This window comes from Rhamphochromis longiceps, linkage group LG23 (genome assembly GCF_057381845.1).
Source record: "Rhamphochromis longiceps isolate RC_006_pf linkage group LG23, R_longiceps_female_GT1.1, whole genome shotgun sequence".
Classification (NCBI taxonomy): domain Eukaryota; kingdom Metazoa; phylum Chordata; class Actinopteri; order Cichliformes; family Cichlidae; genus Rhamphochromis; species Rhamphochromis longiceps.
In genome coordinates this window covers 23,561,637-23,571,618 of record NC_140578.1, presented here as the reverse complement: position 1 = coordinate 23,571,618, position 9,982 = coordinate 23,561,637, and the positions used below count along the sequence as shown (strand labels likewise).

Genomic DNA, 9,982 nt, shown 5'->3' with positions numbered 1-9,982 from the left:
GGCCCAAAGTGTGCTAAGAATCAGAGCTGTTTTAATTAATTGTCACATGAAATCAGCAAGATGCTCCAAAGACTCTTTAAAGGCTTAATGTTTAATGTAATAGAGCCAGTGATCCAGATCTTAGTTACTCTCTAGTCCTTGGGTGGTTTCCTGTCCACAAACAACAGGAACATCTAAACACAGTGGAGCTCAGAGCACAGCTCAGGAGCTGAACCAACTGAACAATATGCAGTATGTTTGGGTTCACTGCGTGCAGCCCCAGTGGCCTAATGGATAAGGCACTGGCCTCCTAAGCCAGGGATTGTGGGTTCGAGTCCCATCTGGGGTGCCTTTCAGCAGAGTGGCGCAGCGGAAGCGTGCTGGGCCCATAACCCAGAGGTCGATGGATCAAAACCATCCTCTGCTAACACTTTTAGACAGCTGGTTGAACCCTGAGTAATGGGCCTCAAGTGTGCCGAGAAAATCATCACACCAACATAAACAGCACAATGGCTTCATGCTTTTTATGCCACCTCATGTTGTAGCCAATTTAGTTTACATGTCCACTGTTTTAATCGAGTACCCGAACAGTTGTACCTAATAAAGTGTGCATCTCTCTAGCTGACCATGCTTATTCTCCGCCCCTTACCTGTTTGATAGATGTAGGTACTTTTACACCTTTAACATCAATGAAATTTTTTTTATCAATTAGGTGGATTGGCCCCACCGGACGAATCACAGTGATTAATAATTCTGATTAGATGCCGATATTGTGATTAACAACATTTTTTTCCTCTATCATTTAAAAGATTTTCACTTTTCAGATGAAACATCTCAACCTCCACGAGACAACTTGTTTTTTTGTTGTTCTTTTTTCTTGAGGATTAAGTTTCCATCAGTCACTCTTGGTGACTTTGGATTCACATTTCTGTGGCGTTTCATGTTGTCACAACTTTTCACTCTGTTCCCTTTGTGGCGCTTTATTATTGCGGTTTTGTCTCGCAGTACAAAGACTGTATGGATTCTTTGATATGTCAGCGATGCAAATACAATGATGGCTTGAAATGACAAGAAACAGAAAGGAGCTCATACTCTGACAGCAGAACTAGGCCAATTTATATAGCAAATGATTGGTGCCATTCGTTTTAGCGCGCACGGAAGCAGTTGTTCACTTATACGGCGAGCAAAATATTAACAGTGTGTTCATAAGTAATTAGTCTGAACTCTAACCTTTCTTCCTTTCAGCACCCAGTCTGCTGGCTGTCTCTCTAACTCGCTGTAAGAAAACGAGCAGCTTGTTTCAGCCTCAACAACCCCTGAAACAGTCGCCATAAAGTAAACACACTAGAAATCTTATAAAATTGTGGATGAGGTGATGACTATGGGACATTTAACCATATTTTCGTACATTTAATAAACAGATAAACAATTAAATTACAGAAAGTTCCCTTTTTTTATACTGTTTCCTTAAAAATGTATGTTTTTTTTTAATGGTGGCTTTACAGTAAAAATTGACTTGCATTTCTCTTCTTTTTCTTATATTGAAATATTTCATGAATTAAAAGGGTATTTAAAGTTATTTACACTGACAAAAAGGGAAGTTTTACTGGTGTGGGCCACAATGTAAAATGAGTTTGACATCTCAGCTGTGGAGGAAAGCGAGGTGTAGGAGTTGGAAAGAGTGGAAAGGGCGGAGGGATCATCCAATGCAGCGACCTCGGTTGATCGTGCGAGCGGAGGGGAAAGTCTTTGAGTTAAGTTTTAATTTTTACTGAAAAAATCTCAGTTCTCTGACTAACAGACTTGCCAAATCTCAGCCAAAGTTCTGGTCTAACCTTGACCACGTTTCGTTTTCCAAACTTTTGCTGCTCGGATCGCTCATGGGTGTCCTCCCACTGTGTACTTGTACTTGTGCAACAAGACGGATGCAGAAAGAAGAGAATCGTAAGTGCATCCTAAGCGGTCCAGGGCTCCGCAGGCCTGTGCAAACCTGTAGGTGGTGATGAACAATTACTTAGACACACTCTGTTTGTTTTCCTCTGGAGGGAAAGAGGTTGGAGTGCATTTTTCTTTCATACAAAAACATAAAACTGCTCTCTGTTTTGGCCCTTTAGGATACCGTAGGTAAACAAAATTTGTAATATTTACTCGGCTGCAGTCACCCGGGTACTTGTGTCGGCAGTGGCTCCAGCTTGTTGCAGCATCGGGTACATCTGAGCGGTCTGCAGGATCTGAGGCATCACTGGGGAGGCTGTGCTGGCACGGATGAGGAAACGGGAGAAGGAAAGTGGGAAAGGAGGGGGTATAAAGGGAATCGATGCAAAGCTCCTTTTAAACTCAGTTCCCAGGCTGTGCAGCTGCTAGCAATTACCTGAGAAGGAGAGAGGAAAGACTGTGAAGTAACCCAGCGCTGAAGGCCTCTCCTCAGCTCACGCCCGGAGGCTCACTAATTACTTCACCAAAAACCCTGAATATCTGTCAGAACCAATCAGAGGCCGCCAGGAAATAGGAACATGGAGAGGCATTCATTTGTTTGTGAGGCAAACACTCGCCAAGATACTAAGAATCTGTGTTTATTAATGCATGTGTACAGGTTGCTCCCTGGAAAATATTGCCTCCCGCTCTGAGGAGGGACATTTTCATCCACACAGACGCAGCTTAGCATGGAGTTAAGCAAAGGGTAGAAAGTAGAGTCGGAAACATGAGGTGCTTGCTCTATAGGAGAATCGTCATTTCTGCATCCTTACTCTTCCCTCCTTCCCCCAACACCTTCCTTCATCTTCTTTGGATTGGCTAGGGAGCCTGACTGTCCCCCTCCCACTCCACCACCACCACCCTATGCCATATGCTCAACGCCGTTAGTCTTTTAGAACCACTTTGTCACTCTCCCGAGTTTAGGAGGTAGACTTTGAAAGTGATGTCGCGGGATGCAAAACACCCGGGGAAGGTGGGCCAGCACCAGACAATGATTAATACGGCTTTCAGCGATCTCCTTGAAGGAAACTGAGGCGTCATTGCGTCGCTGCAGAATTACTTCAGCTTAGAAGGGAGGTGTGGGTAGGAGTGGTGGTGGTGGTGGGGCGGAGGGGTAGCTGCATCATAGTTCTTTGAATCGCCGTATATGGATGTTTTTTAATTAAAATGTTTAGAGAAAAACACATTATTCACAACCTTGAATTGCAAGGGCGAAACATACTTTATGCATCAGGGAGGAGGAAAGTGTTGAGACTTTGTCACATTCATGAAAGCCTCATCTTGATTTCCATGCCGCTCCTCCAAGGTTGAGCAGGTTGTTGTCGCCCCCCTCCCCCCCACCTCCTTCCTGTTCCAAGTTCTAAAATGATAAATGATAAATTAGCGCACATTTCTCATACCTTTCATCTGCTAAGATGTCGGGACGCACCGAGAAACAAATGCTGGAGATTTTAAACGTTAGAGAGAGGCTTTCTTTCTCCCTTTGGGGAGTGCTGATGTGTGCTTTTGCATGAATGGAGCCCAAAGGGAGTTTGCAGAGCTCGAGGTGGCAGGAAGAGCAGGAGCTGGTCATTTCCAACGTGAAGCCACAGGATCGTGTTTTCTCAGGGGCCGCTAATACGCGCTGGCATAGTGAGTGACTCTCCTAGATGAAGGTCTAATTAAGACTAATAGAAGACGATGATGGAGGTCTGCTCGGGGAGCCGTGACACTCACACCTCCTGTGGGTGTTACTTGGCTTTCTTCAAGGTACACTTATACACAGCGTGAAAGTGTTGTGCCATATCACAGAAGCCCACTGAGGAAGCTATTTACCTGTCACTAATTCTTGCTTGTTGCTGAGTAGTAAGATGCATGGTGCTGTGCAAAAGTGTTGAGCCATCCTGCATTCCTTTATGTTGTTTTGGAAAAACATACATAAGGCCTGGGGCCCAGAATCTGCCTGACAACGATTCCTATCCAGCCGACTGGAGGACTGGAAAATGTGAAGGAGCACGGTGGGTCAGACGTAGGGCTACACGATTAATCGTTAGAAAATCGCGATCTCAATTCATACTTATGTGCGATCTCATTTCCAAATGACAACGATTTAAAAAAAAAAAAAAAGACGACGGCGATTGTACCGCATTTTGATCCGGGACGTACTCTGCATGAAAACAAGCGCTCACTCTTCCTGCTCAACAAATGACAAGGGCGGAGCCTTATACCACGTGATACAGAAGCTGTGCCGTGTGATGCTAAAATTAGCAGGGAAAAAACAATGGAGAGCACGTCAGGGATGACGAGAAAGTGACAGGAGTAAATCCGTCCCGGTCAACCACCCAAACATCAATAACGGGATCCTTATACAGCGCTTCCCTATACACGTCGAACTCCCGCAGGCACAAAGAAATTACGGAGGCTATTACTTATCACCTGACAAAAGATATGGCTCCCATCAACACTGTGCAAAACGAGGGATTTAGGAAAATGCAACCACAAAACGTGAGACATTTGTTGTTTTATGTTTATTTATTGTGTTCATGTTCAGTCTCAACTGTTACGAAGTTGATGTCGACATGTCGACGTTTTGTCACGTCCCGCGGCGTTCCTGAGGAACGCGAAAGGAGACCTTCGGCGTTCTTATGGTACGCGGCGGGTTATGACTGGGATCCAGTGCAATGACGCTCCCGCGGTAATAGACGTTCCAGCCCTGTATTCCAGCCCTAAACCTAACCTTATCCCTAGCCCTGACCTTTAATGATGTTAAATAGCGTGTTTCTAAGCGATTTGAAGAAAAAGAGCGAACATGTGTAGATTCAGTCCAGACGGTTCTCATATTTCCTCTTTTTTCCGAGGTCGTCATTTAGGAACGTGGTGGGTAGCCGAAAACGTAATATGGTGACGATTTGTCACCTAGCGTAAAATGTTACGCTTTGGGAGTGAGAACGGGTTGGCAGTTAATAAGTGCAATAAATATTTATACTGGAAAAGAAAATCGCTAGAAAATCGTCATCTCAATTCTAAGCCAAAAAATCGTGATTCTCATTTTATGCAAAATCGTGCAGCCCTAGTCAGACGGCTTTGTTTATTGTTGTTTTTTTTTTTACAGTGAGTCTGAACAAAAAAAAGTTAATTTTCTTTATGTTTTATAACTTTTTCTGTGATTTTCCACGTTTATTTCTTACCGTTTAAGCCCAAACAGTCATGCTAATCTACTACACCAACGTGTCTTTATCATATGGAAAAACTGAGACACGCTGTTGAAATTGCATTGTTAAAAATCCCTCTGGGATTAAATGTTCAGTTTTATTTCTCTTTATTGAGAGAAAGGGGAACTTTCACTAGTCGGGGCCACTTGAGCGAGTTATTTGTGGCCTACGATGTAAAATGAATTTGATAAATAGTCCTCATTACTCGTTGGGTGGCTTTAAAGGTGCATTGTTGATTTAGTCTTCCTCTCACTAGGCCGCTGCTGAAACATTTATTCAGTAGCAAAGTGAGCGAGGATCAGATTGCACATATTTGGTAGAAAGCAGAATATCAACACTGTGAAGAAAGTTCAACTGAGAGCAGCTCACTGGGGAACTCAGATGATTTTGTTGTTTTTTGATAAAAAATGTGAAAAATAAAAACATAAAATGAAAAAGAGAAACGTTCCACTAAGACTGTGTTCAAACTTTGACTGTGCATATATCCAGCTCTATGATCTGATGGACATCTTTACAGATTTAGGTAGCAATCACTAACTGTTCACTTTATAAGTTTACGAATGTCTAGGTTCTTGTTAACACAGATATCCAATCAGCCTATCGCCTTGCAGCAACTCAGTGCATTTAAGCATGATGAAGAGAGCCTGCTGAAGTTTAAACAGAGCATGAGGACAGGGAAGAAAGGGGATTTAAGACTGTGGAAATGCGCTCACCATGTCTCATCAGGATACAGCCATGTTCTAGCAGTGAGTGCATTTATAAACAGTTTCCTTTGCAATAATGACAGAAAGCTGGCTGTCTAAAAGTGCTAGCAGGAGATGGCTCAGCACACTTGTGATGCCCACGCTGCTAGAAATCACGCCAGATGGGACTCGAACCCACGAGCTTGAGCTTAGGAGGCTAGTGCCTTATCCATTAGGCCACTGGGGGTGCACTCAGTGTGCTGCATATTATTCAGTCTACAGCTGATCCATTGTGACCTGCAGCAGAATGAGGAAAATGTCTATTCAGCTCCTGAGCTTTGCTCTGGGCTCCACTTTGTTTGAGTGGTGTTTCTGTTGTTCGTGGAGACTCATGAAACCAGACGAGGACCAGAGAGTAACTAAGATGTGGATCACTGGCTCTGGTTACATTAAACATTAAGTCTTTAAAGAGTCTTTAAAGGATCTTTCAGAATTTATACCACAAAGAACAAAGACAGCTCCGAAGGAAAAAGTGGGGTCTGACCCTTTACTAGAAAAGTATAGTGCACAGTATAAAATATTGAATAATATAAGTAAGTATAAAATACTATCACAGCACAAATCAAAATGGGGAAAATGTAGTTCACACACAGTCTATTGAGTTTGAACTCTATTATTCTTAATTTTTACAAACTCTTTAAACCTTCGACTTGCCTGTAAGCTGATTTCTGCTGTTATGATCCCGGTCACACCCACTCCTGTCATATTTCTTCTGTCCCAGCTCCCATTTTTTTTAAAATAAAGAAGTTGCAGTGGTCAGTTTGAGGGGGGGAAATGTGACAGTGATATAATGAGCTATGAATACTCGCATTTATCCACTAATAAGTGAGATAATTTAGAAATGAGTGCTGAGTAATGACGTTATGATTGTGGTGGGGACACAGAAACAAAGGAAGTGCTCTCACTCAGTCATTCCCTTCCTCCAGTACACACACACACACACACACACACACACGCACACACACACATTCATGTACAAAGAGTCATTTGCACACTCAATAAAACTACTGTTCTTCCATATCGCAATTTATCCGAACAAATTAGAGGCTGCGAGCATCCCACAGATGAAATCTCAGTTAGTATCTACCATGCAAATTAAAGCAACGTGGCCCATACTCCATTACACATATCATTATAAACCCCTTTGCCCCACTTCAAAACCCCCGCTACCAATGATCAATCTCACCATGTTGGGGTATAAAATGCAAAGCTGTGAATTAACAAGCAGGCGTGACAGGCTGATTATTGATTTAATGTCAGCGCCTGGACGGCACATACATCTCTGAGGCGCAGCACACTATTAAAATGTCCTAACTAGGGTAATTGCATTAGACACCTTTTTATACCACTTTGTAGGGCTAATCGGCATGTAATAAGGAGAGAGATGAGACAGGAGCCCAGCGATTCGTCGAGACAGCGGCCACGTGATGTCATGTCTGGAGGCGGAAGGTAAAGCAGGAAAGAGGGAAGAATAAAAGAAGTAGAAGGGAACGATCGGGGCTTTAATCTGTGCAGGGTTACAGATTTCTTGCCACTACAGTAGGAAAGGTTAGAACAGAGGTCAAAGGTTAAACAGAGACACGTCAATGTTGGTCTTTGGACTGACCTGATTAAAAACAACTACATTTTGACAGAAGCCCAGAGCGAAGATCAAGATCCAGCCAGCGTGCACACCAGAACATAAAAGCAGAAAACATGTAAGAAGGCCTCCACCCGAGCCCAGCAGAGGCCGGACAACTCATCCTGGACCCACCCAGGCAGCACAAGCACCATGTGAGCCGAGGGTTTCTTACAATTGAAATCTAAAGAGTCCTGCTGACAGATTTATTTAGCAATGTTTCTTTATCAGGCAGAAAAACTAAGTTGCCCAAAGTAGGCTGCATGTATGCGACCCTCGATGTAAAAAGAGTTCGACATCTCTGAGCTAAAAGCTTGCTTCAGTGTTTACAGTTTGGTGTTGTTAGAGTCATGCTAGCTAGAAATTGCGCAAAGGTAGATGTGAAGACAGGCCCGCGTTTGTGTCCGTGAAGTTTGAAGGGCACAAAAACAGAACAGTCCTGTAGGAAGACGAAAAGCATTTTCCCAAGAATTGAAACATCCTTCAACATGTTGACAGCGCTCCAGGCTTGGACGACTTCCTGTCGCTCCCTGAATGAAGATGTGAAACTTCATTATAGAACCCCCCGATGAGGCCTGTGAGGGAGGGAAAACAGAGAAAAGAAAGAGGAGAAGACGAAGAAGACGGGGTGGCCAGGTGCTAGGTGCTCACTGTGACGGGACACCCCATCGCCACGGAGACATGGGTCAGGGGGCATTCGGTGGGAGGGGCTGCTCGGGGCAGGGGGAAGGGGAGGGCGCGTGCTCCGAGCAGCGGGGCGGCCAAAGCTTTGGCATGAATTACCCGCCTGCTGAGCCGGCGCTTTGGAGATGCTGGATGAGAGGTCACGTACTCAGTGGCCCTCAAACGCACACACAGGCTCGCCCGGCAACAACAACAAGGCTCTGTGTGCGCTCGGCTAGTCACAACAGCTATTCTGCATTTAGCACACAAACACTTGTGCGCTCTTGGAGAGGATGAATTAGGTCAGCTCGGTTGGTCAAACAGGACGGCTCGATCCGCAGCGGGGCACTAAACACAAATTATTCTCACTAGAATGCTTTTAATATCAAAGAGGAGAGGGACAATCAGTGGCTGGACCTCCTCCATTTAGACTGTCCCACAGCTCAGCGTGGCTCCATGCAAGGCACCTTGTCCAAAGAGCACCTGGACGCGAGAACAATTCGGGCGAATAGAGCACACTCGGTTTCTGTCCTCGAGTAAACAAGCTGAAATGCTGATTTTTTTTTAAATTTTATTTATTTTTGCCCATCTGGGGAACTATGGCGTTGCTACGGTCACCGAAAGGCACAAGAAAAGTTTGTTTAATCTGCACACAGAGAATAAACATTTTAGTTTCTCGACGTGTAATAATTGAAATTTCATTTTTAATATTAACTTCATTAGATAAAATTAATGAGTTTGTTTTTGCGCTTTGAATATTGGTAATTGGTTGACCTTTGTTTGTTGAAATTGGGATTACAAAGCGCATTGTGTTTTATGATGAAAAATAAAGATGTGGTTTGAATATGAAATGTATATTTTAACAGAGAAAACCTAAATACTTGAACTGCCTATAAAAAAAATTGAGGTTTGTATGTTTTAATGTGTTTTTTTTATGTACTTGATGTTATAATGCTGATGTTTACAAAAGTCATTTTACAGTTCAACATGAATAATAAAAGGGGTAAAAGAATACGTTTGAAGGCTGCAGTAATGATCCTGTTTTGTTGACCTTAGCTTTGTATCCCACAGACCCACACTGTTGTATATTTAATCAGACTGAGGACTGAAATTCAAAGACTAGCAACGACAGGCTAAATAACCCTCGGTGACCCAAGTTAAACTTGGCAATGGGACTGATAATTTACATATGACAGGGCTGTAAATAAGTGAGAAGGTCATCTATACCAGCGGTCCCCAACCCCCGGGCCTCTGACCGGTACCGGTCCGTGAGTCGTTTGGTACCGGGCCGCGAGAGTTGAGGCTCAGGTGTGAAATGTATAGTTTTCAGGGTTTTTATCAGTTTTGGGCGTTATTTTGTTATCGTTTTTATCGTTTACTCGGTTTTCCTTGGTCTTTTCACGTGTGTTATGAATAAATTTTCTTTTTTTCGGTACCGGTACTAGTTTTATTTTGTTGTATTTGTCCGCGACGCCTTAAAGGCGGTCCGTGAAAATATTGTCGGGCACAAACCGGTCCGTGGCGCAAAAAAGGCTGGGGACCGCTGATCTATACTGTTAGATACAATCAGGTCCATAAGTTTGTGGACGTTTTTACTTTAGACCATAACATCGTGTTTTAAATCAAATAACTAACATGTGACTGAAGTGCAGGTTGTTGGCTTTACAGCTTTTAGAGCATTTTTTATAAACAGTTCCGCATTTTCAGAGGTTCAAAAGCAATTAGACAATTGAGTTTCAAGACCAGCATGAGTTTTGATTTTGGCATTTCTGATGGTGTCAGATGGGCTGGTCTGACTATTTCAGAAAGTGCTG

The 9,982-nt window shown here is 43.4% G+C and overlaps 1 non-coding gene across 1 annotated transcript; it reads left to right on the top strand.

Moving 5' to 3' along the window:
- Window positions 1-255: 255 nt before the first annotated feature.
- On the top strand, window positions 256-328 carry trnar-ccu (transfer RNA arginine (anticodon CCU)). Its single transcript has one exon. It is a non-coding gene; the product is annotated as a tRNA-Arg (tRNA).
- Window positions 329-9,982: the final 9,654 nt, after the last annotated feature.